Genomic DNA, 25,051 nt, shown 5'->3' with positions numbered 1-25,051 from the left:
TGATTACTCTAAATACAACCCCTGCACTGAATCACCCCCACCTAAAAGGGATTCAATTGACCGGAAGGAAGAAGCAGGCTGTTCTGAAACCACTACTCCAGGAACTTGACTAGTTTATCACAGGTAGACAATTTGTGTTATTTTCTCTCTTTGTGGAGTTCACCCCACGCTGCTCCTTACAATCCAAAGTAGCACTTTCATTTTTCTGATAGTGCTCCCAGTGGATGCTGAAACACTCTGCCACCTCTACTTTACTGATGTGTGGGTTTCGCCCCCCTGTGAATTACCTCTGTTGAGTTTTCTTTTGCTTTTCCTCACGCTCCTGCTGACAGAGCCTGCAGACAGCAATGTACATCCTTAACAGACAGAGTACCCTGCTCCCAGCAGGGCAACCCAGGCATTCACGGCTCACACACGTTGTTGATCAAGTGCTCCACAGAAAACGCTGTCTGTCTGACACAGGCAGAGGGTGAAAAATCTTTGAAGAGTCTCAGAGGACCCACCTACTCACCCCCACCTACTTTTTTCATAGTAGGAAAGAGAATATCAAGTCCATTATATTGTAAGTAAAACATTTTTTTTTTTTTTCCTATTCCTTGCTTCCTTGGCCTGAAATAATTTCTGTTCTGGGGTAAGACATTAAGAAACAGAAAAGCTGAATAGAGTACAAGTTTGAGTTCATACCTTATTGCATCCCATTCTGCCATTTATTCATTTAACACATATTTTTGAATCCTGGCCATCTGTCAGACACCGTTCTACACCTAATCTGTCTTTAAAATTTGTCCTGTTACCTCTCTTTTTAAACGTGTTGATTTTTTTCCCGTCACCACCAAAATCTCTGGAAAAACAAACGTAATTGATTACGTGTGCTGTTTGTTGTGACATGACCCCTCTTACCGGGTACCATGGAAGTCTCTGACTTTTCTACAAGGAGTTTTCTAATCAAGAGGTCTTCGTAAGCTTGTGATGCTGAGTAGACTCATTCTAAATATCCATCGCTGGCTGTGTCATATTTTAGTGTCACCTTAACTCCCAGGCTATAAAAATGGTGCAGAAATTATCTAAAAGACCTTAAAGAGACAGAAATAGCTCATTGTGTTTGTTCAAAGATTGTTTATATAGATTTATTTGAAGATAATTCCATTTTAATGCAAAGAATAATACACTTCTGTTGGTAAAATTATGATTACAATGTGTTATCTTCTTGTTTTTTCAAGTTTAGTTCAAATACTAAGAGCATTTTCTATTACAAAAGTTTTTATGAGGTCTGTGTTTGTCATAATGACTCTGTTTATATAATACCATAAGTGTCAATTTGGGGGGGAGGAAAGAAAAACAGATAAAATAAATCCTTGCTATGACATTTCCTATAAAATTATTTAAACCTTTTCTATTTCACTTGGGAATTTGAAAAATCTACTAAAATACTACAGCAAAAGAACCAGATGGTAATACAATGTCAATGCAAAATAGCCATTTTGATGTTGCAGAAAGAACACAGATACTGACTTCAAAATCAAATAGAACTGCTCGAATACAAATCTCAGTCTTAAAAATTATTAAATCTATTGCTTTATTCTTTCAGAGTATGTTTCCTTGTTTTTCATGTACATTTAACATATCTCCTGTCAGGTTGTGTGAGGTTTGAATAAGATCATAAATGGAATGAACAAATCACAGGCCCACTCATACTGTAGGAATTAGAAAAAATTCCTCTTCATGACCTTATTTAAAAATAACCATGTCATCTGGACTCTTAAGCAAGTGCACGCACATGTATGTGTGTGTATGTATTTTTACTTAATTTCTCTTTACCAGTAGACTATGGTTTTTGTGATAATAGTGTTGATGCCTAATATTTTATTAGTACTCTTTCCTAGTACTTGGCAAAGTCTCAGACGTGACTGCCTGCCTGCTGGAAACAAAATGGCAGATAATGATTGGAATTAATGCAGGTGAAACATTTTTGACATCACTGATGGGATCCATAAAGATGCAAACTTCCTGTTTTACTGCATGTTTGAAGGATATGTTCTATCACGCAAAGGCTATGACTCATCCTATCAAATAGAAGAGAACTAACTTGCTTTGTTTGAGTTCTAATTGTATCATCACTGTCAATCACAAAATAAATCGGCTGAGTTATAATTCACATTCATTAAGATGATATTAGTAAATTAAGCAATTAAACATGTGTTCAGTCATCCTTGAATGAATGATCTCAATATTTAAAAGTAGCAAAAGTTGGAGAGTGATGGAAGGTATAAATGATTCAGTTCAATTCAATTTCATAAATGACTAATTCAAAAATGGTGGGGAAGGTAGGCACATTAAATATATATTAAGCAACTTGAGTTTGAGTTCTAATTTTGGCTACATAGTCTTTTTTGTTTTTCTTTTAGTTTCAGGTTTTATTTAAATTCTAGTTAAGTAGCAACTTGTTCTCTATAGTTAAGAATCTGTTTTATGGTTGGCCTCTTTTTTTTCTGTGTCCATTTGTTTCTTAAATTCCACATATGAGTGAGTCTATGGTATTTGTCTTTCTCTGAAGGACTTACTTTGCTTACAATGATACTCTAGCTTCATCCATGTTATTGCAAAGAGCAAGATTTCATTCTTTTGGTGGCTGAGTAATATTCCATTGTACATACATACCACACCTTCTTTATCCATCTATTGATAGACATTTGGGCTCTTTCCATAATTTGGTTATTATTGATAATGCTCCTATAAACATCAGGATGAATGTGCCCCTTTAAATCAGTATTTTTGTATACTTTGGGTAAATATCTAGTAGTGCAATTACTGGATCATAGGATAGCTCTATTTTTAACTTTTTGAGGAACCTCCATACTGTTTTCCAGAGTGGTTGCTCCAGTTTACATTCCGACCAACAGTGCAAGAGGGTACCCCTTTCTTTGCATCCTTCCCAACATCCGTTGTTTCCTGTGTTGTTAGTTTTAGCCATTCTGACTGGTGTGAGGGGATAACTCATTGTACTTTTGATTTGTATTTCACTAATGATGAGTGATGTTCAACATGTTCTCATGTGTCTGTTAGTTATCTGTGTGTCTTCTTCCAAAAAAAATGTCTATTCATCTCTTCTATCCATTTTTTAACTGGATTATTTGTTGTTTGGGTGTTGAGTTTGGTGAGTTCTTAATAGATTTTGGATATTAACCCTTTATTAGGTATGTCATTTGCAAATATCTTTGCCTATTCCAAGGGTCACCTTTTAGTTTTGTTGATTGTTTCCTTTGCTGTGCAGAAGCTTTTTAGCTTGATGAAGTCCCAGTGGTTCATTTTGCTTTGGTTTCCCTTGCCTCAGGAAATGATCTGGTAAGAAGTTGATACAGCCAGTGTCAAAGGGGTTACTGCCTATTTTCTCCTCTAGCATTTTGCTGGTTTTCAGTCTGTTCAAGTTTTCTATTTCTTCTTGTTTCAGTTTTGGTAGTTTATATGTTTGTATGAATTAATCCATTTCTTCCAGGCTGTTGAAGTTGTTGACGTATAGCTTTTCTTAATAAAATTTGTATTTTTCATAATAAAATTTCACAAAATAGAATTTGTATTTCTGTGGTGTTGGTTATGATTTCTCTTTTCTTATTGGTGATTTTATTTATTTGGGTCCTTTCTATTTTCTTTTTTGATCAATCTAGTAGAAGTTTATCTAGTTTATTAATTTTTTCAAAGAACCAGCTCCTGGTTTCATTGATCTGTTCTTTTCCTTTTTTAGTTTCTATAACATTTGTTTCTACTGTAATTTTTACTGTTTTCTTCCGTCTGCAGGCTTTAAGCTTCTTCTTCTGCTTCTTCTTCTTCTTCTTTTTTTTTTTTTCTCTAGCTCTTTTAGATATAAGGTTAAGTTATTTGAGGTTTTTCCTTCTTCTTGAGGTATGTCTCTATTGCTATATACTTCCCTCATAAGACTGTTTTTCTGTATCCCAAAGGTTTTGGAAACTTGGGTTTACATTTTCATTTGTTTCTATGTATTTTTTAAATTTCTTCTTTGACTTTCTAGTTGACTCATTCATAATTTAGTAGCATTTGATTTAACCTCCATAAATTTGTAGTCTTTCTAAATTTTTTCTTGTGATTGACTTCTAGTTTTATAGAGTTGTGGTCAGAAAAGGTACATGGTATGATTTCAATCTTTTGATATGTGATGAGGCCTATTTTGTGACCTAATATGTGATCTGTTCTGGAGAATGTTCCATGTGCTCTTGTATATTCTGTCATTTTAGGATGGAATTTTCTGAATATATCTGTTAAGTCCATCTGGCCCAGTGTGTCATTCAAAGACATTATTTCCTTTTTTATTTTCTGCTTAGATGATCTGTCCATTGATGTCAGTGGGGTGTTAAAGTCCCCCAACATTGTGTTATTTTCAATTGGTTCTTTTATATTGGTTCTTAATTATTGATATATTTGGGTGCTTCCATTTTGGGTATTTAAATATTTATAATTATTATGTCTTCTTGTTGAATCATCCCCTTTATGATTCTATAATGTCCTTTGTCTCTTTCACAGTCTTAATTTTAAAGTCTATTTTTGTCCTGTGTAAGTAGAGCTACTCCAGTTTTGACATCCATTTGTGTGGTAAATGTTTCTCCACGTCGTCACTTTCAATCTTCAGGTGTCTTTAGGTCTAAAACGAATCTCTTGTGGGGCACCTGGGTGGCTCAGTCATTAAGCATTTGCCTTCGGCTCAGGTCATGATTCTGGGGTCCTGGGATTGAGCTTCACATCAGGCTCCCTGCTTGGTGGGAAGCCTGCTTCTCCCTCTCACACTCCCCCTGCTTCTTTTCCCTCTCTCACCGTGTCACTCTCTATCAAAAATAAATAAATAAATAAAATCTTTAAAAAAGAAAATAAAATGAGTCTCTTGTAGGTAGCATATAGATGGGTCTTGTTTTTTGTATCAATTCTGACACTTTATGTCTTTTGATTGGAGTATGTAGTCTATTTACATTAAAAATTATTGATAGATATGTATTTATTGCTACACTATTATTTGTTTTGTCATTACTTCTAAAGATTTTCTCTGATCCTTTCTTGTCTTTGTCGCTTTTGGTTTCTCCTTTGCACTCAAAGAGTCCCCTTTGATATTTCTTGTGGGGCTGATTTAGTGGTCACAAACTCCTTTTAGTTTTTGTTTGTCTGGGAAACTCTTTCCTTACTCTATAGAATATTCTTGGCTGCAGATTTTTCCCATTCAGCAGTTTGAATATATCATAACAATCTCTTCTGGCTTGCCAAGTTTCTGTTGAGAAATCTCAAGCTAGTCTTATGGATTTTCCCTTGTAAGTTAAGGATTTCTTTTGTCTTGTTGCTTTTGAGATTTTTTTCTTTATCCCTAAATTATACAATTTAATTACAATATGCCTTTGTGTTGGCCTGATTTTGTTGATTTTGAGGGAGTTCTCTGTGCCTCTTGGATCTGGATCTCTGTTTCCTTCCTCAGATTACTGCTATTATGTCTTTAAATAACTTTTATATTTTTAACTTTTTAAAATTTTATTTTTTTTCAGTGTTCCAAAATCCATTGTTTATGCACCACACCCGGTGCTCCATGCAATATGTGCCCTTCATAATGCCCACCACAAGCCTCACCCAACACCCCCCACGCCCTCCCTTCCCAAAGCCTCAGTTTGTTTCTCAAAGTCCAGTCTCTCATGGTTCATCTCCCTCTCCAATTTCCCCCAACTAACTTCTCCTCTCCATCTCCCAATGTCCTCTGTGTTATCCCTTATGCTCCACAAGGAACGTATAGTTCACCATATGATAATTGACTCTCTCTGCTTGACTTATTTCACTCTGCATACTCTCTTCCAGTCCAGTCCATGTCGATACAAAAGTTGGGTATTCATCCTTTCTGATGGAGGAATAATACTCCATTGTATATATGGACCATACCTTCTTTATCCATTTATCTGTTGAAGGGCATCTTGGTTCTTTCCACAGTTTGGTGATTGTGGCCATTGTTGCTATGAACAATAGCATCTGCATCTTTTCACTACACCTGCATCTTTGAGGTAAATACCTAGTAGTGCAATTGCAGGATTATAGAGTAGCTCTATTTTTAATTTCTTAGGGAATCTCCGCACTGTTTCCAAAGTGGCTGCACCAACTTGCATTCCCACCAACAGTGTAAAAGGGTTCCCTTTTCTCCACATCGTCTCCAACACTTGTTATTTAATGTCTTGTTAATTCTGTCCATTCTAACTGGTGTAAGGTGGTATCTCAATGTAGCTTTGATTTTAATCTCCCTGATGGCTAATGATGATGTACATTTTTTCATGTGTTGATTAGCCATTGTATGTCTTCTTTGGAGAAGTGTCTGTTCATGTCTTCTGCTAATTTTTTTGATATGATTATTTGTTTTGTGTGTGTTGAATTTGAGAGTTCCTTATAAATCTTGGATATCAGCCCTTTGTAGTGTCATTTGCAAATATCTTCCCCTATTCCATGGGTTTCCTCTTTGTTTTGTTGGCTGTTTCCTTTTGCCGTGCAGAAGCTTTTGATCTTGATGAAGTCCCTAAAGCCCATTTTCACTTTTGTTTCCTTTGCCTTTGGAGACATATTTTGAAAGAAATTGTTGTGGCTGATGTTGAAGAGGTTACTGCCTGTGCTCTCCCCTAGGATTTTGAAACAGAAACCAGCATTACCCTGACACCCAAACCAGACAAAAACCCAACGAAAAAGGAGAATTTCAGACCAATATCCTTGTTGAATATGGATGCCAAGATTCTAAACAAGATCCTAGCTAATAGGATCTAACAGTACATTAAAAAGATTATCCACCATTAATTAAGGTGGGATTTATATATGGGATGCAAGGGTGGTTTGACATTTGCAAATCAATCAATATGATAGAACAGATCAATAAGAGAAGAGAGAAGAACCACGTGGTCCTCTCAATTGATGCAGAAAAAGCATTTGACAAGATACAGCATCTGTTCCTGATTAGCACAATTTAAAGTATAGGAATAGAGGGAACATTACTCAACTTCATAAAATCTATCTATGAAAAACCCACAGTGAATATCATCCTCAGTGGGGAAAAGCTGACAACTTTCCCTTTGAGATTAGGAACACAACAAGAATGTCCTCCCTCACTACTATTGTCAACATAGTACATGAAGTCCTAGCAACAGCAATCAGACAACAAAAAGAAAGAAAAGGTACTCAAATTTGCAAAGAATAAGTCAAACTCTCTCTTTTTGCAGATGACATGATACTTTGTATGGAAAACCCAAAAGACTCCACCCCCAAACTACTAGAACTCATACAGCAATTCAGTAATGTGGCAAGATATGAAATCAAAGTACAGAAATCAGTTGCTTTCTTATACACTAACAATGAAAATATAGAAAGGGAAATTAGAGAATTGATTCCATTTACTATAGCATCAAGAACCATAAGATACCTGGGAATAAACCTAACCAAAGAGGTAAAGGATCTGTACTCAAGGAACAACAGAGCACTTATGAAAGAAATTGAAGAAGACACAAAAAGATGGAGAATATTCCATGCTCATGGTTCAAAAGAATAAACATTGTTAAAATGTCTATACTGCCTAGAGCCATCTATACTTTCAATGCCATCCCAAACAAAATTCCACTGGCATTATTCAAAGAGCTGGAACAAACAATCCCAAAATTTCTATGGAACTAGAAGAAAACCCACATTGCTAAGGAAATGTTGGAAAAGAAAACAAAACTGGGGGCATCACGTTGTCTGATTTCAAGCTTTACTACAAAGCTGTGATCACCAAAACAGCATGATACTGACACAAAAACAGACACATAGACCAGTGAAACAGAGTAGAGAGCCCACGTATGGCCCCTCAACTCTATGGTCAACTAATCTTCGACAAAGCAGGAAAAAAATATATAGGGAAAAAAGACAGTCTCTTCAATAAATGGTGCTGGGAGAATTGGACAGCTATATGTAGAAGAATGAAACTCGGTGGTTTTCTTACACCATACACAAAAATAATCTCAAAATGGATAAAAAACCTAAACGTGAAACAGGACTCTATCAATATCCTAGAAGAGAACATTGGCAGGAACCTGTTAAATAGCTTTTCTATCCTCCTTTCTGTACTTCTTCTGGGACTCCTATAACACAAATGTTATTACATTTAATGGAGTCAACAAGTTCCTTAAGTCTTCTTGTGTTGCATAATACTTCTTAATCTCTTTTGTTTAGAGACAGCTTTATTGTTTTCTATTATTTTGTCTTCTAGGGCACTAATTCATTCCTCTGTATCTTTCAGCCTTTTTTGTCCTCTGCTTGCATCAAGCCTGTTTCCAATCTTGTTTGTTGTTTTCTTTATCTCTGGTTGATTCTTTTTTAGCTCTTTTATCTCCATGGTAAGGGCCTCACTGATGTCTTCTATTCTTTTCTTAAGCCCACTGAGTATCCTTATAATTGTTCTTTTAAATTCTCCAACAGCCATGTTACCTATATCTGTTTCTCTTAGATTTCTTGCCATGACCTTATTTTGTTCTTCCATTTGGGACAAATTCCTTTGTCTTGGCATTTTGTCTAAATCCCTATATTCTTTTCTGTGCTAAAGAAGCCAGTCATGTCTCCTGTTCCTGAAGGTAGAGGTCATGTAGCACCTAGGGCCTGGCACTTCAGAGAGTGTCTCAGGTATGTGCTTCATGTGTTCTGCTGTTTTGTTTTGCTGTTCTGCCCTTCAGGCCAGTTGTCTGCAGAGCCTCTCCTTGCTGATTGTAGGCAGTGTTTGATCCCTGGCCTGAATGTGATGAGTTTTAACTAGGTGTGTTCTGGTTTGCTTGTGAAATCAGACCTGACACCACTTCCACCAGAACTGAGGCACTGCGGAACTCTCTGGTCAGGAGACATGGTGTGGTAGGGTATATGCTGGTCTTCTGAGGGATGTCTTCTTAGTCCCATCTGTCACGGTGGGACTGAGGCAAGCTTGATTGAGAAGGACAGGCCAGCCAGAGTACAGGGGGCTGGGGCTTTGTGTAAACAAGTTTGGCTTCCAGGGTCAGATCTGTGCTGCTTCCCACAGGTGGCTCTGTATTTTTTCTAAAGGGTGGGGAAATGGCACCAGCCAGCAACTCTGTTCCCAGAGAGACATCTCTGTGAGTGCTGCTTCTCAGGGATAAGCTGCAAGAAGAGCAAATAATCTCCCCACAGTGTGTCCCAGGTGTTCTTCAGCTCCTTATTACTATACTGTCTACTCCATGTGCTATTTGCCTGCCTCTTCTCCAGGAGCAACACAGTGTCTTTTGTTAAGCCTCTATCCCAGCCAACCCTGTTAACCATTAAAACTCCGGACTTTAAGCCCTGCTGGTTGCAAGAATTCATGAAACTCAGCCCCTCTCATTTTCTAAGCCAGTGGTATTGGGGAAATGTTCTATTTTTGTGTTCTTCTGTGTGTTCCTCTCTTTCTCACCCTTCTTTGAATCCATTGCTGTCTCCTCTATTTCTGCCCTAAGCCATGTATCCTCACTTCCTACCTTCTCTAATGTGACTTCTTCTCTCTCTTAGGTTGTAGAATTTGTTCCGTAGGTCTTTAGGTAGATTTCTGGACAAGTATGTTTTAAAGTAAACCTTTATTTGTATCTTGAGTGTCCTGTTCTATCATTCCATTTAGTAAACAGAGATATAGTCATGATTTTAAATTGCATTGTTCACTCCCACCAATGATTGAAAGATCATGGCATGACATCTATAATAGCTCAAATAAATATGCCTCAGGCTAAAGTGAATGCCACAAAAATAATATTTACTTTTAAAGTACATTTTTAAATTCAATACAATTACACTTTAATAAACTGTGCTCATTGGAAAATGAGAAAACATCCCTTTAAATTTACTCTGAAGAGAGAAGTTAGTTGACAAGTCATTTGCATTCAAGGGACTCTTTAAATGCTTAAACAGAAGCATTGAAGAATATTTCAGAAATGTGGCACAATCAGTCACAGGATTGGATCTACAAATGAGGTTTTTCAGGGATCAGTTGATAGATTGAACAATTAAAAAGTTTAACACTAAAGCAATATAAAATTACCTGACACTAGGACAAACTCTCAGATAAGAGTTTGCTTTAGAATTACCTAAGATGATATAATATCATTATTGTCTATACCAGTGACATTGAGGATGGAAGTCACATAGTCTGAGTCTTCATGGTATAGAAATGGAATGTAGAACTGTCACTACATTAACACTTGTTGAGTTGTATGTAGTCTATATCCCATACATTGAGAAGAATAATGACAAGTTAGAAGAATTGAGAGAAATTCTGAATGTATGTAACATAAATAATAATTGAGGGAATCAGAGATTATTTGATTCTGAGTGAAAAAAAGAAGGAACAAACTTTTTTTTTTTTTAAGATTTTATTTATTTATTTGACAGAGAGCACAAGCAGGAGGAGAGACAGGCAGAGGAAGAGAGGAGAAGCAGGCTGTCCACTGAGCAGGGAGCTGGATCGGGACTCAATCTCAGGACCCTGGGATCATGACCTGAGCCAAAGGCAGCCACTTAACTGACTGAGCCATCTAGGTCCCCCAGAGGAACAAACTTTTATTAAAAATGCAGTTTAACTCAAATATTTAAAAGATGATCATGAAGAAGGAGTAAATATTCTGAGTACTTGCACAAGATAATGGATAAAAATTCTAAAGTAGGCATATTTGGGGTCAACATAAGGTCCAACTTTTAATTAAATGTATGTAGTCATGAATATGGGATTTTATATGTGATATTTTTACACATAGAGATAGATTCATGGTAAAACTAATAAAGCTTATGCTTCACTCATCTTAACTTTGTGAGTCTGTTCAAAGGACCTGAGTTAATTTTGTATTTCTAATTTTATATTCTTTTTCTTAACATTGGTTTTTCAAATATTAACATTCCAGGTTCAACAAACACTTATATCTTTCTCTACTCAGATGGCAGTAAGGCCTTCATGTTTTGTATCATCCTTTCCACTTGTAAGAATCTAAGATTTCAATATTTTGCTATTCTTTTACCATTGATTTGTTTTATTGTCAATAATGTATTGATCAGAAAACCTCTATTATACATGGATTTGTGGGAATTAGCACTGTAAGTATTAATTTGCCTCCCATTCATTGTAGAGACGACAGAAAAGATTGGGGTAAGAGGCCAAAAAGTAAAATTTGATGCTTTTGTCTTTCTGAAATGGTGTGTTTCTGAGTATACATGAATAAAAGTATCACAATTAGTTTAAATATATACTTTAATCTAGAATTTTACACAGGTATAAAAACGGAAGAAAAAAACATTGGGTGTGCTAATGCTTGAGTATAATCATACATGCATATGCATAATTTGCATGTAGAACATGAAAGGGCAAAATGATGTTCTGTCTGTTTTCATTAATTTGAGTGCATTTGACAGCTTTCTTTTGTGTGAATATATTTTGCTGTAATTTTAAAAGGAAAATGTTGGCAAATATCGTAAACACAAATGCTATTCTCTTCTAAATATCTTGTCTTTCTACTGTTAACAAAATAGTACACAAATATACTTGGAAATTGAGGGGCAAAGGGAGTCTCTCAAATATGTCCAGGAAGTTCTAATGAGTAATTCATTATATTCAGAGATGATTGAGAGGTGGATAAAATGGCAGGTTGAGGTCATCTTGATATAGCATAAGGACTCAATACAGAAAAATAATAAAGTGGAACTGTTAAGAAAGAAAGAAGTGGTATTGAGGAAGAAAGGAATAAAATCAAGGTTGTATTATGAACACTATTTGTATAGTGCTTGATAGTGAAGAAAAAAACCTTCATAAACATTAAGTAATAACAAATGTATTATAAGTGAACTCCAACTACAGGGGTTGTGCTTTGTGAATCCACATTTTAAACCCTTTCTTATTGTAAAACTCAACATAATATACCAACACTCTCTATATATGGACAATGTGGACATGTGAAATCTCTAACCAATAATGAATATAATGCTGTGCCAAACTGATTGGTTTTAGGCCAATGCAATTTAAAAAAAGTCAACACCAAAAAGAAAATATGATGGGTGATCCATAAGACTGAAAACTTTAGATTTCATCCCTTCATGATGAGAAGGAATGACTATGGTTCTGCCAAGCATTGTTTTGAACAACTGGTAAAATATCCATGAAAAACATTTCTAGAGAGAAAAAAAATGTTATACTTGATCAAGGAGTATAACTGAATAACATAACAGTTAAGTAGAGAATTACCAATGTCTGTCTCCCCAAATAAAAGAGTTTTGAAATTTAAGTAAAGATAAAATCCATTAATGAGAAAGAATGCTATTCATAATAGGTATTTGAGATCTATAAAAAAGGGAGTAGGGATCATTGGAGGGAAAATTTTTACTCATTTAAACTGTCAGGATCTAACATTAAAAGACTTTTTGAAGGAATTCTTGCAAATTAAAACAATAATAAAAGTTTTCAAGAGTGCTGACCCTAATTTTGAATGCATTTCAGAAGTATTTAGAAAATTAAGTACACTGGTTTTTGTCACAAAAGATTTACCATGAAATGAAGCATTCTGTTTCCTCCAAAGGAGAAAATTTCCCTTAAAAAAGAGCACTTATGATGTAGCTTTCACATTAAGTGCTTAACTTCACAGATTCCAAATTGTTTTTAGAAAGCTATATTGCATTTGATTTTGCAAATTTATTTTGGTGACCAGTGTCGTGAAAAGACTAAAATTAAGGCTTTGTGTCATGTGCTGCCTTAACATATCGTACAACTGGGAAGGCCACGATGGACTGGCTGCAAGTTCCTTCCACAGTGCTCTCACAGAAAATGTCCTGTAGCTAAACAGCCTCTTAAACGGGGACTGAGCACCATTCCTGCTTATCCTTGAGTGGCGAGTTTCAGTTCCCCACCAGACCACTGAGTTATTCAGACTGGCCAATCACATCTTCCCACAGGAAACAAACAATGTGGCACCCAACCTTCTTGATCTTCTGAAGCCTGATTCCTACAGTCCCTGGGTGTTCACTCTGTTTCCAAATACAAACTTCTATGTTGCCCTTCACAGCTTTCAGTGTCCTCCTGGGTGTAGATATGACCAGTAAACTACTATTAGTCGTATATGTCCAGTGTCAAGTACCACGTGTTTGGCCATCTCCAGAACCCTAGGATAGAAATCTCTCTCCAGTGCTGTGAAAAGGAGGCTATAAAAATCAAAAAGCATATATTATTATTTTATGATGTGAAATGTATTTCAGGTACAGAATCTTAATAACATTACATATATATAGGATATAATATTGCAGCTTCATTTGTAATTTGTGATTTCTTTCTAGAAACTAATTAGATTCAAAGTCATAGGGTATACTTAATAAGAGCATGTACTGAGGTGGAGTTAATACCTGAGACTGAGTCACTTGCAAAGTAAATTATCCAGAAGAATATAGATCACAGGTCTTCTTACTTCAAAGTCTGTTTTCTTTCTATAATACGGAATTGTCAGAATAATATAGAGATCTCACTGTAAAAATCCATTCTCAGTAATAACCTAACACCAAACATATTTTCACATGTTTCTTCTACTTTTCACTAAATTTCTCCTTTGAATCTTCTTAACATTATTCATGGCAGTCAGTTGGAGTCTTGTTTTAGTCAAGAATACCTGCTTGCTACATAGAATTTTCTCTAATACAAAAATAAAATAGAACCTTGAGATGACTATTCCCTTCTTTCCACCATCTCTCTGGTATGGTTCTATAGCAATATCATTGCTATTTCTAGTATTCAACCAAGATATAAATAGAACAGTAACTGTCAGATGCATACAATTCCTAACTCTAGCTCTGTTCCCATGCTCATTAAAAATTTGAGATCTTACAGTGTTCCAGATTCTAGTTACTTGAAGGGTAGAAAAACTGGAAATGCAGCCATATTCATGATTTTAAAAAGTTACTGTGGCAAACAGCATACCTCATCTCTAAATGAAAGGTTTGAGATATCTTTAATTTCCATTTAAAAGGAACATTTGTGTTTTTGCTTCTCTTGGTATTAATATTATATATTGCCATGAAAGTTAAGGTAGTAAAAGGAGTGGAAAAAAAACAGCCAACAATTAAGCAATATGTAAGTATTTATCTGTCTTTAAAAAACAAAATCTGTTTTTTTGATTCGACAACATTATAGACGATTTTCAATGTATGGTTTTCTGAAATATTTATTTGCTTATGGAGGCCAGTGGCTGATTTGAATATGATAAATTTTTATTTCTCTTTTGTTTTTATTTTGTTGACTGTGATACATTAGAAACCATCTTTTTTTTTTTTTAAGGTTTTATTTATTTGAAAGACAGAGATCACAAATAGGCAGAGAAGCAGGCAGAGAGTGAGGAGGAAGCAGGCTCCCCGCTGAGCAGAGAGCCCGATACGGGGCTCGATCCCAGGACCATGGGATCATGACCTGAGCTGAAGGCAGAGGCTTTAACCCACTGAGCCACCCAGGCTCCCCCATTAGAAACCATCTTAATGGGTACTTGTTCAGTTTTATAATAATTTCCTTGAAAGATTTATTACTAACTAGTCTTAAGTTAACATAGTCATTGATGTATGTATTCACTGTTTAATTATTTATACCCAATAATCCTAGATATCAGGACAAAATTATAGTTACCTAGAAGTACATTTTATATACTTCTAGTCCCTGTTATGTAGTTCACCGTGTAGTCTGGTTGCTTTTTTTTTTTTTTTAAGCTATATTAGTGTCTTTTTAAGGTTGCAATGCAAAACTTGTACCTGTTTTAAATATTACTAGATAGACAAAAAATTATTAAAGCTGTTCTAAGGTAACAGATCTTTGGTTCTTATTTATCCACTTGTCCAAGTGGTGGATTGGACCCACCAGTTCTCTGAGGCAAGTTTCTACTTGCTCATATATGTGTTCTATATCAGCTTGTACAGATGTTTGGTGGCTTTCCATTCAAGCACCTGTTCTAGCTAGTGTTCTTTCCAGCCATACCGTAACATGTTACCTAACTGTCAAAGCATGCACATCAGCCCTTATTTGATAACAGAAATTTTTGCAGACTGTAGGTATTTAACAGAAAGTATAAACTTGGCTTCTCTGCTTTTTAAGTTTTTCTTTCTTTTCTTTTTCTTTCCTTTTAATTTTGTTCTGAGAAATAACATTCATGGAATTTTTGAATCATATGCAGTTTATCTACTTTTTATGTCACAGGATTTATTTTAAAATCATGTCAACTCATCAGAAATTTTGCTTATGTAGGAAAATTGTTTTAAAATTTTAAGCATATTCTTTACTGAATTTCGTCATGTAATCATATGGTTATGGTACAATGATGAAAATGTAGTAATTTACCTAACACAATGGTGTACCCATCATGAGGCTCAAAATATCAAAATTGTGATGTTTGATTTTCTTGTAAATGTGATTTTTAAAAAATATTGCAAATGTTTTCTTATGTCTTAGCCTCTTAATTATGCACCTGTAGAATTCAGTTTCATGTCTGCTTTCCTGACTGTTGATTGGGCTTACAGTTCCATTTCAGTATGGGCATTTCCTGCCCTTATCGACTGACTCTGAGCTGTCCCTGTTTGGTCATGTCGTTACGTGGACCTTCAGTTAATTGCTTAGTGCGCACCAGGAGAGTGAAGGACAAATTTTGAGGAAAGCTAAGCCTTGTGAATAGTTTTGGGAATTGCACCGGTACCTGTATCTGGGCCTATGTTGCCCTCACCTACGGTATGGGATGGAGGTTCTATTACCTCCATCTAATATGCTATTACCAGCCAGATGGCAAACAATGCATTTCCCAAATCCCATTCCAACATCTCCATTTTCAGACCCTGCTTGGGCAGGCACTGCCCTGGGATTGGAGTCCCTGGAAACAGCAGCAGACTAAGCAGCAGGAGGTGTATAAGGGAGTATACCCAGACTCAATCCTTGTGAAAGAGAAGGCAAAACAATGGGACTGGAGAAGAGTTCTGATTCAGTTTTAACAGAGGTCCAGCCAACCTGAGTGAGAAATCAGAAGCTGTCATAACTCTTTACAGATGTCTTGAGTTGGAACAAAGGGTCCAAGACATTATGCTCCAGCTTAGGTTGGTTACTCATTTCTAGATTGGAACTTGGATGAGGCAGTTCTCTTCAGTTGATGCATTCCCTCAGTTTCCCTGAATGAAGGTGACAGCTGAGTGCTTTCCCTTGGCAATGTTTCCTGCAGTTGGAATAAAAATCCATTCCTCAGGGTGATCTGGGAAATGCCTCATGACATCATCCACGTGGACTATTAAATATTTGTCCATATATTGGGTTTTACTGAAATCTAGAAGAAATCCATACTTAATCATGTTTATATATATATATTTTAATGTTTAATGGCCATGCAGGTTTTCTTTGCTGTGAATTGTGGTTTGGAAATTTTGCACATTTTTAAATTGGATTCTTTTGTTTCTATATTAAATTGCAGGAACATACACTACCTATATCTATACAGTCTTTGTTGCTTTTATGCATTACATCTAAATTCTGAGTCTGAGCCATGTCTTTCACTTTGACTTTGGTGCATAGTAGGTCTTCACTTTAATATAGTTGAATTCATAAACTTCCTGTTTGGTTTGTGCTTTTTATTTTTTACTCAAGAACTTTTTATCTTTTTTGAAGGCGTACAGGTATTCCACAATTTTACTTCTAAACATTGTGAAGCTTTGCACATCCAGTTTAGTTCTTTACTACTCCTGAAATGGATATACGAAAATGTTATTTTATTCTCTATGGCTAACAACTGTCATAGCAGCAGTCCTTGACTAGCTCATACATACACACACTTGCAATACCATCTCTGCAAAATATAAAAAGTCATATATTATTGGTCTGGTCCTTGTTCTCTACTTCTTCCATAGATTTTTTTTGCTCATCCCTGAGGCAAACTTTGCTCTGAATTTTTTAGATTAATCTCAAAATAAATCTTGAAAACTGGGAGGGGAAGTTTTCTTTCCCCCAAAATGTAGATCTTTTAGCCTTTTGCATTTTCCTGAGCCTTTTAGAATCATCTATAACAATATAATTTGTAATTCATTGAATTTATAGATTAATTTTGGAGAAAATTAACAACTTTAAGTCACTGAGCTTTCTTCTTTACAAATTTGGCTTCTTTTGCCACTTAATTTTGTCTTCCTTCATAAGTTTTCATTCAAGTTTTAAAATTTTCTCCATAAAGGCATTACTCAGATTTATTTTAAAAAGTTGACCTCTGCTATTTAATATTTTATTGCTTTTATAATTGTTTATGTTTAGAAATTTATATGGAAATATGATTTGCTATTAATATTAATAGTGTTAATAACATTATTATAATACACAATTACTTGCTAATATACAAGAATAAAATCAACTAATGTATATTCTTTTACTGAACAGTGTTGATGAATCCTTATTAATTCTTAAAATTTGACGATTAAGTAATTTAGGTTTCATGTAGAAAATCATATTAACTTTGAAAAATCTCATATCCATGTTTTGTTTTTACCTCATTGACTGAAGCCAATATAACATTATATAGTGATTTTATCTTCACATTAATTTATATTTATAAAAATCACTGTGTAATGTCATCCTGGTGTATATATCAATAGATCTATATATATCTACGTAGATATCTATACTCATACACTCATAGACACATATATACTATAGATAGATATGCATCCAAATATATACTAGATACACACACTAGATAGATAATCACTATAGTGCTAGTAGATCTTCTTTATTTTTCCTAATATTAAAGAGAAGGTTCTGGTAGATGCCATTTAAGGAGATTGCCTTTTATTACTAAAATAACAAGATGTCTTATTATGAATATTATTAAGTTTTACCAGATGATTTTTCTGTACCTATTGAAATCACAGTATGTGTTTACTATTTTAATCTGATGTTTTAGTGAATTACATTTATTGATTTTCTAGTGGTAAACTATACTAATATTTCTGGGATAAACATACTTGTTCATTATTAGCTTTTTCAGAAATATAGTAATGTATTACATTTTGCTCATACTCTCTAGAATTTTAGAATCTCTTATTATTGAAATTAGATGGTATTTTAACATTACTTTTTTTTTTTTTTTTTTGCGAAGATAATAAATGTTTGTGTTCATTAGGTATCTCATAAAATTTTCTGGGCCTGATGGGTTTTGTAGAGAGTAGGGTACAGTTGTATTACTAGTGATTCTACTGATTCAATTTTGTTAATGGTTACAGGTTTATTCAAATTTTTCTTTTTTTTTTTTTGAGGACCCATGGGTGGCTCAGTTAGTTAAGTGGCTGTTTTTGGCTCAGGTCCTGATCCCAGGGTCCTGGGATTGAGTTCTGTATCAGACTCCTTGCTCAATTGGGGGCCTGCTTCTTCCTCTGCCTGCATCTCTCTCTCTTTTTCTCTCATTCTCTCTGACAAATAAATAATTTTATTTTTCATTTTTTTTCTTGAGACAAGTTTTAGTAGTTGTATGCATGTGTGTGTTTTGGGGGATAGGGGTGGATTGTTGCTTCTGATTTTACAATTTACCTGAAGTTGTTCATAGAATTCTTTCATCATTTAAAAATCTCTACCTTTGGGGCACAGTCAGTTAGGAGGCTAACTCTTGATTGTAGCTCAGGTCACGATCTCAGAATCTTGGGATTGAGTCCCACGTTAGGGCTCTTGCTCAGCAGGGAGTCTGCTTGAGAATTCTCTCTCCCTCTCTGCCCCACCATCTGCTCAACTGGGTGCTCTCTCTCTCTCAAATAAATAAATCCTAAAAATAAATAAATAAATAAATAAATAAATAAATAAATAAATAAATAAATCCTCGACTGTATCTGCATTATGACCTCTTTTTGGCTCCTAAAACTATTCCTTTATTTTTTTCTTGATCAGTCCTAAAATACTTCCTTTTTTCTATTTTATTAGTTCCTACAAACCACTAATATAGGATTTATTAATCCTATTTTGTGTTCATTATTATTATTTTCTGTTCTCTTTACATTCCATTCCTTCAAATAGTATTTAAGTATATTTTAGTTTTTTTGACATCTTAACTTAGATGCTAGGCTTGTTAATAGTAGACATTGCTCTTCCACTATAAACATTTAATGTTGATAATTTCTCTCAAGTGTATATTCTCTTGGTAGAATTTTTTTCCGGTAGGTTCCAACCTTTATCAATACATAGTGATGATTCTTATCCCCTCAAAATCTGATTTTGCCTTAAAGAGAGGTACACCAGCCCTCACTTACTTGGTCTTTACCTGCTCTTTTTTTCTTTCCATTCTTTTACATGCCAGCTTTCTGCTTACTAACAGCATATAACTGGATTTTGTTTTCTTTTTTAAATCCATTGTGAAATACGTCAACAAAATAATGTTTTTTCATTGTATTTACATATCATTTAGGCACCAAATTTAATACATTTGGATTTTGTATCTTATTCTGTGTTTCCCTTTTATCCTTCCTTTTCAGTGCTTATTTTTTCTTTTTAAATTTTCTTGTTTTTCATTTATACCTTTATTTTTAATTCTGCATTTCCTTGCTACTTCATTATTTTTAATCTTTAAGTTATTACACATTGGATTATATTGTATTTGATCTACTTCTATCTCTCTCAAGATAATTTCTGTACTCCTTCCCCCAATGTAGAGGACTTAAGAACAATACTTTTCAAACTGTCAGTGGTAAAGAATTTTTTTTTTCAAAATTTCCAACTCTTTATAGACTGATAGAGCTGCAAAATAAAATCGGCACGTTACTAGAGAAGTGAAATGATAAAATGCACATTAAATACGAGGCTACTTTTTTGATTCCTAGATTTAACAGACATAAAATTATTCTGTCAAAATGCTTTTACAGTTTCTAAACCCTTACTCTCAATTTCTTGTCACAGATCAGTACAATACAATTTGTGGACTGGTACTGCTCATGGAACATAGTTTGAATGGCACTGACTTTGAATACTTTAATTGTAATTTGTTCTTTCCCCTTCTTACAGAATTGTTGTCAGGCATCAAATATAATTTTAGTCTACCTTGTTTTTTTATCCTCACATTGCTATTATTTGAACTGTTTCATGTCATTGACATTTGCTTAGACCTATTCATACACTTCTCGATTTCATTGTCTTTTTTTAAATCTCAGACCTCCCTTTTGTGTATCTATTCATCCTTCTGAAATACTCCTTTAAAATTTCTTTTAGTGAGGGTAGGTTAGTGGCAAGTTCCTCATCTCAAATGTCTTTATTTCTTCTAAAATCCTTAGTGATAATTTAGTTTGGTATCTAATACTAAATTGACAGTTTTCTCCTCCCACCAACCCTTTCTCAGAATTTTGAGGATATTATTCTACAGGCTGCTTATATTCATTATAATATTGCACATTTTGTAAATAATCTTTCTTTTCTCTTTGGCTACTTTTATGTTTTTCTTCCTGCACTTGGTATTTTTAAATATGTTTATAAAATGTCTTGGTATGGATTTTCTTTTATTTTTCCTCGAAGGACATGTATTTTCTGAGCCTAAATATTCTTATTTTTCATCAATTCTGTGAAATTCTCATTCACTCTATTTGCCAATATTGCCCCCATTATATTTTTCTATTGTCTTCTCTGAATCAGATTACAAAAAAATGAGACATTTCTATTCTATCCTTGTCTCTTAGCTTCTGTGTTTTCTTTTGAACTTCACTTTTTTTAAAAATTTCTGTGATGTATTTCTTCTAGTTTCACAATTCTCTCCACAGTTTTTTTTTTTTTAATTCACACTCTATTTATTGTTTTGTTTCAATGATTATGTTTTATTTATTTATTTTTCTGACACCAGGAACTGTATTAATGAGTAATCTTGGTTTGGGGAGGGGGTGTTGGGATGCAGAAGAAGCACCCATCTCAGCAGATTTTCCGAGAAATCAAGCTTTCCTCCATGCGGCTTTCAAGGAAACACCTTTGTGGGTGAAATCCCTAGAAGGCAGTTTTGCGACTACCAAGCCCCAGGGATAGGAGGTTTGCTTGGGCACAGCTGGGCCCCCAGGACCCCAGGGCTTCGATGCCCTGCTCCATATACATGGCTGGAAAGCAAAAGCTGTACGTGCACACAGGCATACCATCATGGCCCACCAGGAACTTCTCACAGTTCCAGGCGACGTCGTTGCAGCCTACCAGAGACCAGGTGATGAACTTCGGGTCAGTCCTGGGCACGGCGCAGTCCTTCCTGCGGACAGGCAAGGCCTCCCGCGGGAAGACCAAGAGGGCTGCGCCTGCGCGCCGCTCACCTCACACTTAGAAGGCCTGACGCTGGGCTTGCGCCAGCCGCGGAGTGGCACGTGCTTGAGAGAATTCAGGGTCTCTTTACTCTCGGCGTTTTCCGGGCGCCGGAACTGGAGGCGGCGGAAGTCTGGTGGGGGCGGAAGCTGAGCACCACCAGGCCCTGGGGCCTGAGGCCCTGCTGCCGCTGGTTCATCTGGGTGTCATCCCGGACCGTTGTGCCTCAAAGCGACACCACATTCGGGAGGAGCAGCATTTTGAGCCTCAAGCAACCCTGGCTCGTGGGCTCCCTGCTGCGGCGGGCGCGCGGAGAAGGCAGACTCGGAGCGCAACGAGCGGGGGGCACAGCCCTGCAAGAAGAGTGCATTATGTAATTTTTGGTTTTAGATTACCTGGTTCATTATTTCTCAAGTCTTTGTAATACTTTATGTTATCTTTAATTCTGCAGATATTTGTTAACATCTTTTATTTCTTTAAACGTTTTAAAAGTCTGCTTTTATTCTCCATCTATGACTTCAACTATCGGAAAAACAGGAATTTAATTCTCCTGTCTTGCTGTTGCTGAATAGCACTTGTGTTGCCATTTTTTTTTTTTTTTTTAATTAAACTTTTAGCTTTGGTGGCCATTTGAGAATCACATGGGCCACCTTTGGGCCTTGTTTTGAAAGATAATGTTTTAAAATATAAGTGCCTTGGAAATGTCCTTAACTCATGATTATTTTATGTTAATATACCTGTATGATTTTTTTGCAAGGTGCATAGTATAAAACCATGATGATGTGAGAGAAAATTTGTATTTGTAAATTTTTGCAGACTTGTTTCCGTCATAGCGCAGGCAGAGGCAGATAAATACCCTTGTCATATTTATTCGCTTATTTTCCTTGAGTTTCTCCCTGATCTGGAAAGGAGAGTTACAGACGAGTCTAATTCAGCCAACCCCATCTACCTGCCCCTCCTACTCTGATTGCATGGGCCAAATCTCATTACCTACATTCTCCAGTAAAATCTGATTTCTGATGTTGGTAGATATATAACTTTTAGCTTACCATTCTGCCTTTTACTTTTCTCTCTGGTTTGGGTCCTTTGGTGTTTTTCTTACTTGGGGTTGGGTTGGGCTTAACTGTACATTTAAAATAATGTTTATTATATTTTTTCCAGAATTTCTGGCTATATTATAGTGAGACATTGTTCAGGATATTTATCTTGCCATAGTGTTATTTGAAGTGTAAGCATATGGTCCAATTGATGTTCTCTTTTATTGCTGTACTCTAGTTATACTTTACATATTTCAGTCACTCTAAAATCTTTAGTTACTTTCCAACTCATACTGTTTTGGTTAGGGTAAGATTAAGCATACTCCAGCTGTAAAAATAAACTCCCAAATTTCAGTGCCTTAGAAAGAATAGATGCTTTTTGTTTACTCATCTAACAACCTGATAGGGGCATATCTCGCTGTCAGGTGACTTTCCTTCATGTGGTATTTCAGATATCCAGGCTTCCTCTATCCCATGCATCAACCAGGGAATAGAAATGACACACACCACTTTCATCTAACTTCTTGGATGGGAGTTAGGCATATAACCACCTGTGGAGGAAAAAGAAGCATAAGAATTACTCCCTTCCCAGTCAGGGCTATATCTAATGAAGACTGCACATTACAGTGGGGAAACTCTCAGTATTGATGTACAGATACTCATTTCTGGGACAGGGGCTTTGTGTATGATATTCCCTGTGCTTGGACGTTTTCCCTCACTTACCCTCTCTGACACTCTTTTGTGCTTTGTCACCCAGACACAACCTAGAAAAGCCTTTCTAGATTAAGTGAGGGCCTGGTTTCATAAAGACAACCTAAAAAATCCTTCAGTCCTTAGCACTTATAAAATAGTAATTGTTGTAATGTCCATGCAATTGTGTCCTCAATCTCTAACTCCCCCACTAAAACAGGCTCTGTAAAGGAAGAGCTCATCTTCCTCCAACCCCTTCACCCCCTCTTTCCCATCATGCTATTTCTTGTTCCGCAGTGGCTGTCAAATTGTGAACATGCAATAACTATGTGTTAATGCATAAAAAAAAAAAAGGTTTGTATAAAATGATCAACAGATTTATAGTGGAAACCTTGACATTCAGTATCATCAAACTCTTAAAAGTTTAGCTTGTATAAGTAAGTTAAGCAATCTACAAGATAAATTTATGAAGATTAGGACAATCGAGCAGGTTCTGTGACAAAGCCAAATACATATTCTTTGTCATTAGGCATCGCAGACCTACTTTTAAGGAGTGGGGGTGTTCTAAGCTAGAATATTAAAACTCTCCTCTAAAAAATTTAAAATTAGTAAAACCTAGGTTATGATTATGCCAAGGTCTATCAGCTGTGATATTGCCACAAATACTGTATTTTAGCCTTCCTCTTAGAGAATACATGGTTTCTTATACCTCCTTATTCTGGAAACTGCATTTCTTGCCTTATAGAGAGAATAAAGCTTGTTCCATTTAGATGTCCCACAAAAGGAATATCAGACAATTAAATATACATTTGGTCCTATAGTCTATTATCTAAACTGTTCAAGTGGGGAGGTTTTTATGTGCTCAACCATTATCTCCAATTTCAAGTATTAAGATCAAAGGATTTTTTTTTTCCTCTCTAAAATGTAATAAAATATAATAATATACTTCTTAAAGCAAATAAAATGAGTGTTGAGGTATACATTGTTTCATTAAAGATAGTAATATGTTAAATATGTGTTAGCATATTTTTGTCAAATGTTTAAAAAATCTGATATCTAGTATTTTATGAGCTTTTAATTTTACTTTTTAAAGTTTTTCTGTGTGTGTGTGTGTGTGTGTGTGTGTGTGTATGTGTGTGTGTTTGTGTGTGTGTATGTGTGTTTCCCATAGATTTTCTGGCTTCTCTTAGGACCTTCTTACTTTCATGCTGCTAGATCCCTCCAGACTAGGTAAAAAGAATGCACTGAACTTAATTGAACTTTCTTGGTAGAAACTTAGTTTTGTTGAAACACTTGCATGTTTTATATCTGACTCTTTAACATACGCCACTATTCGCCCGTGGTGTATTCTTAACATCTTAGGTTAGTCATTGGTAAATGGCTGCTTTTTGCTGCTACAATTTTTTACCTATGTGGTTTTGCTTTGAATGTATTTTTTTTTTCTTTAACCATTCAGATTACTGTGAATCATATCAGGAGAGCAGCCTTTTAGTAATCAAGGTCAATAAAAATCCTTATTCCTAATAAGTCATATAAAGCCTTTGCTGTGTGCTATTCCACAGGGCAGAGTAGAAGCTGTTTTATTGACCAGCCTTTCCTGGGGGGACCTTGTAGCATTTGCAATTTTTTCCTTCAGGGACTGGTAAAAGAGACCTCTGCTACTGTTTTAATCAGTACCAGAATCAGCAATTAACCTATAACTGTAGCTGGTGTCCTAGAAATGAGGCAATGTAATCTTTTCTCATTACTTCTTATGGGAAAATTGCTTTTGACATATGTGCTTTAAGGTTGCTCACACATTTCAGGAAATATACTTTTAGCCTATGTCAACCAGTATACATACTACCTCTTCATAGATGGCCACATTTCGGCTTATCTGACCTAAACTCTTCAGTTTTTCATTTTGCCTTTGTGCTTTTAAGGGTGCCTTCTGCATATTTCTATCAGAATAATAATTATCACAGTGTTGCATAATCATCCTTTTACTCTCTTGACTGTCAATCTTTTGAGATTAGAGAGCATTTATCTTGATAAA

At 35.5% G+C, this 25,051-nt stretch overlaps 1 pseudogene; it reads right to left on the bottom strand.

The window, feature by feature from the left end:
* Positions 1-20,989: 20,989 nt before the first annotated feature.
* LOC132002074 (glutathione peroxidase 1-like) lies at positions 20,990-21,659 on the bottom strand (annotated as a pseudogene).
* Positions 21,660-25,051: the final 3,392 nt, after the last annotated feature.

Source organism: Mustela nigripes, chromosome 14, assembly GCF_022355385.1.
Source record: "Mustela nigripes isolate SB6536 chromosome 14, MUSNIG.SB6536, whole genome shotgun sequence".
NCBI classification, from domain to species: domain Eukaryota; kingdom Metazoa; phylum Chordata; class Mammalia; order Carnivora; family Mustelidae; genus Mustela; species Mustela nigripes.
The sequence above is the reverse complement of the archived record's forward strand: the minus strand, read 5'-3'. Positions and strand labels throughout refer to the sequence as shown.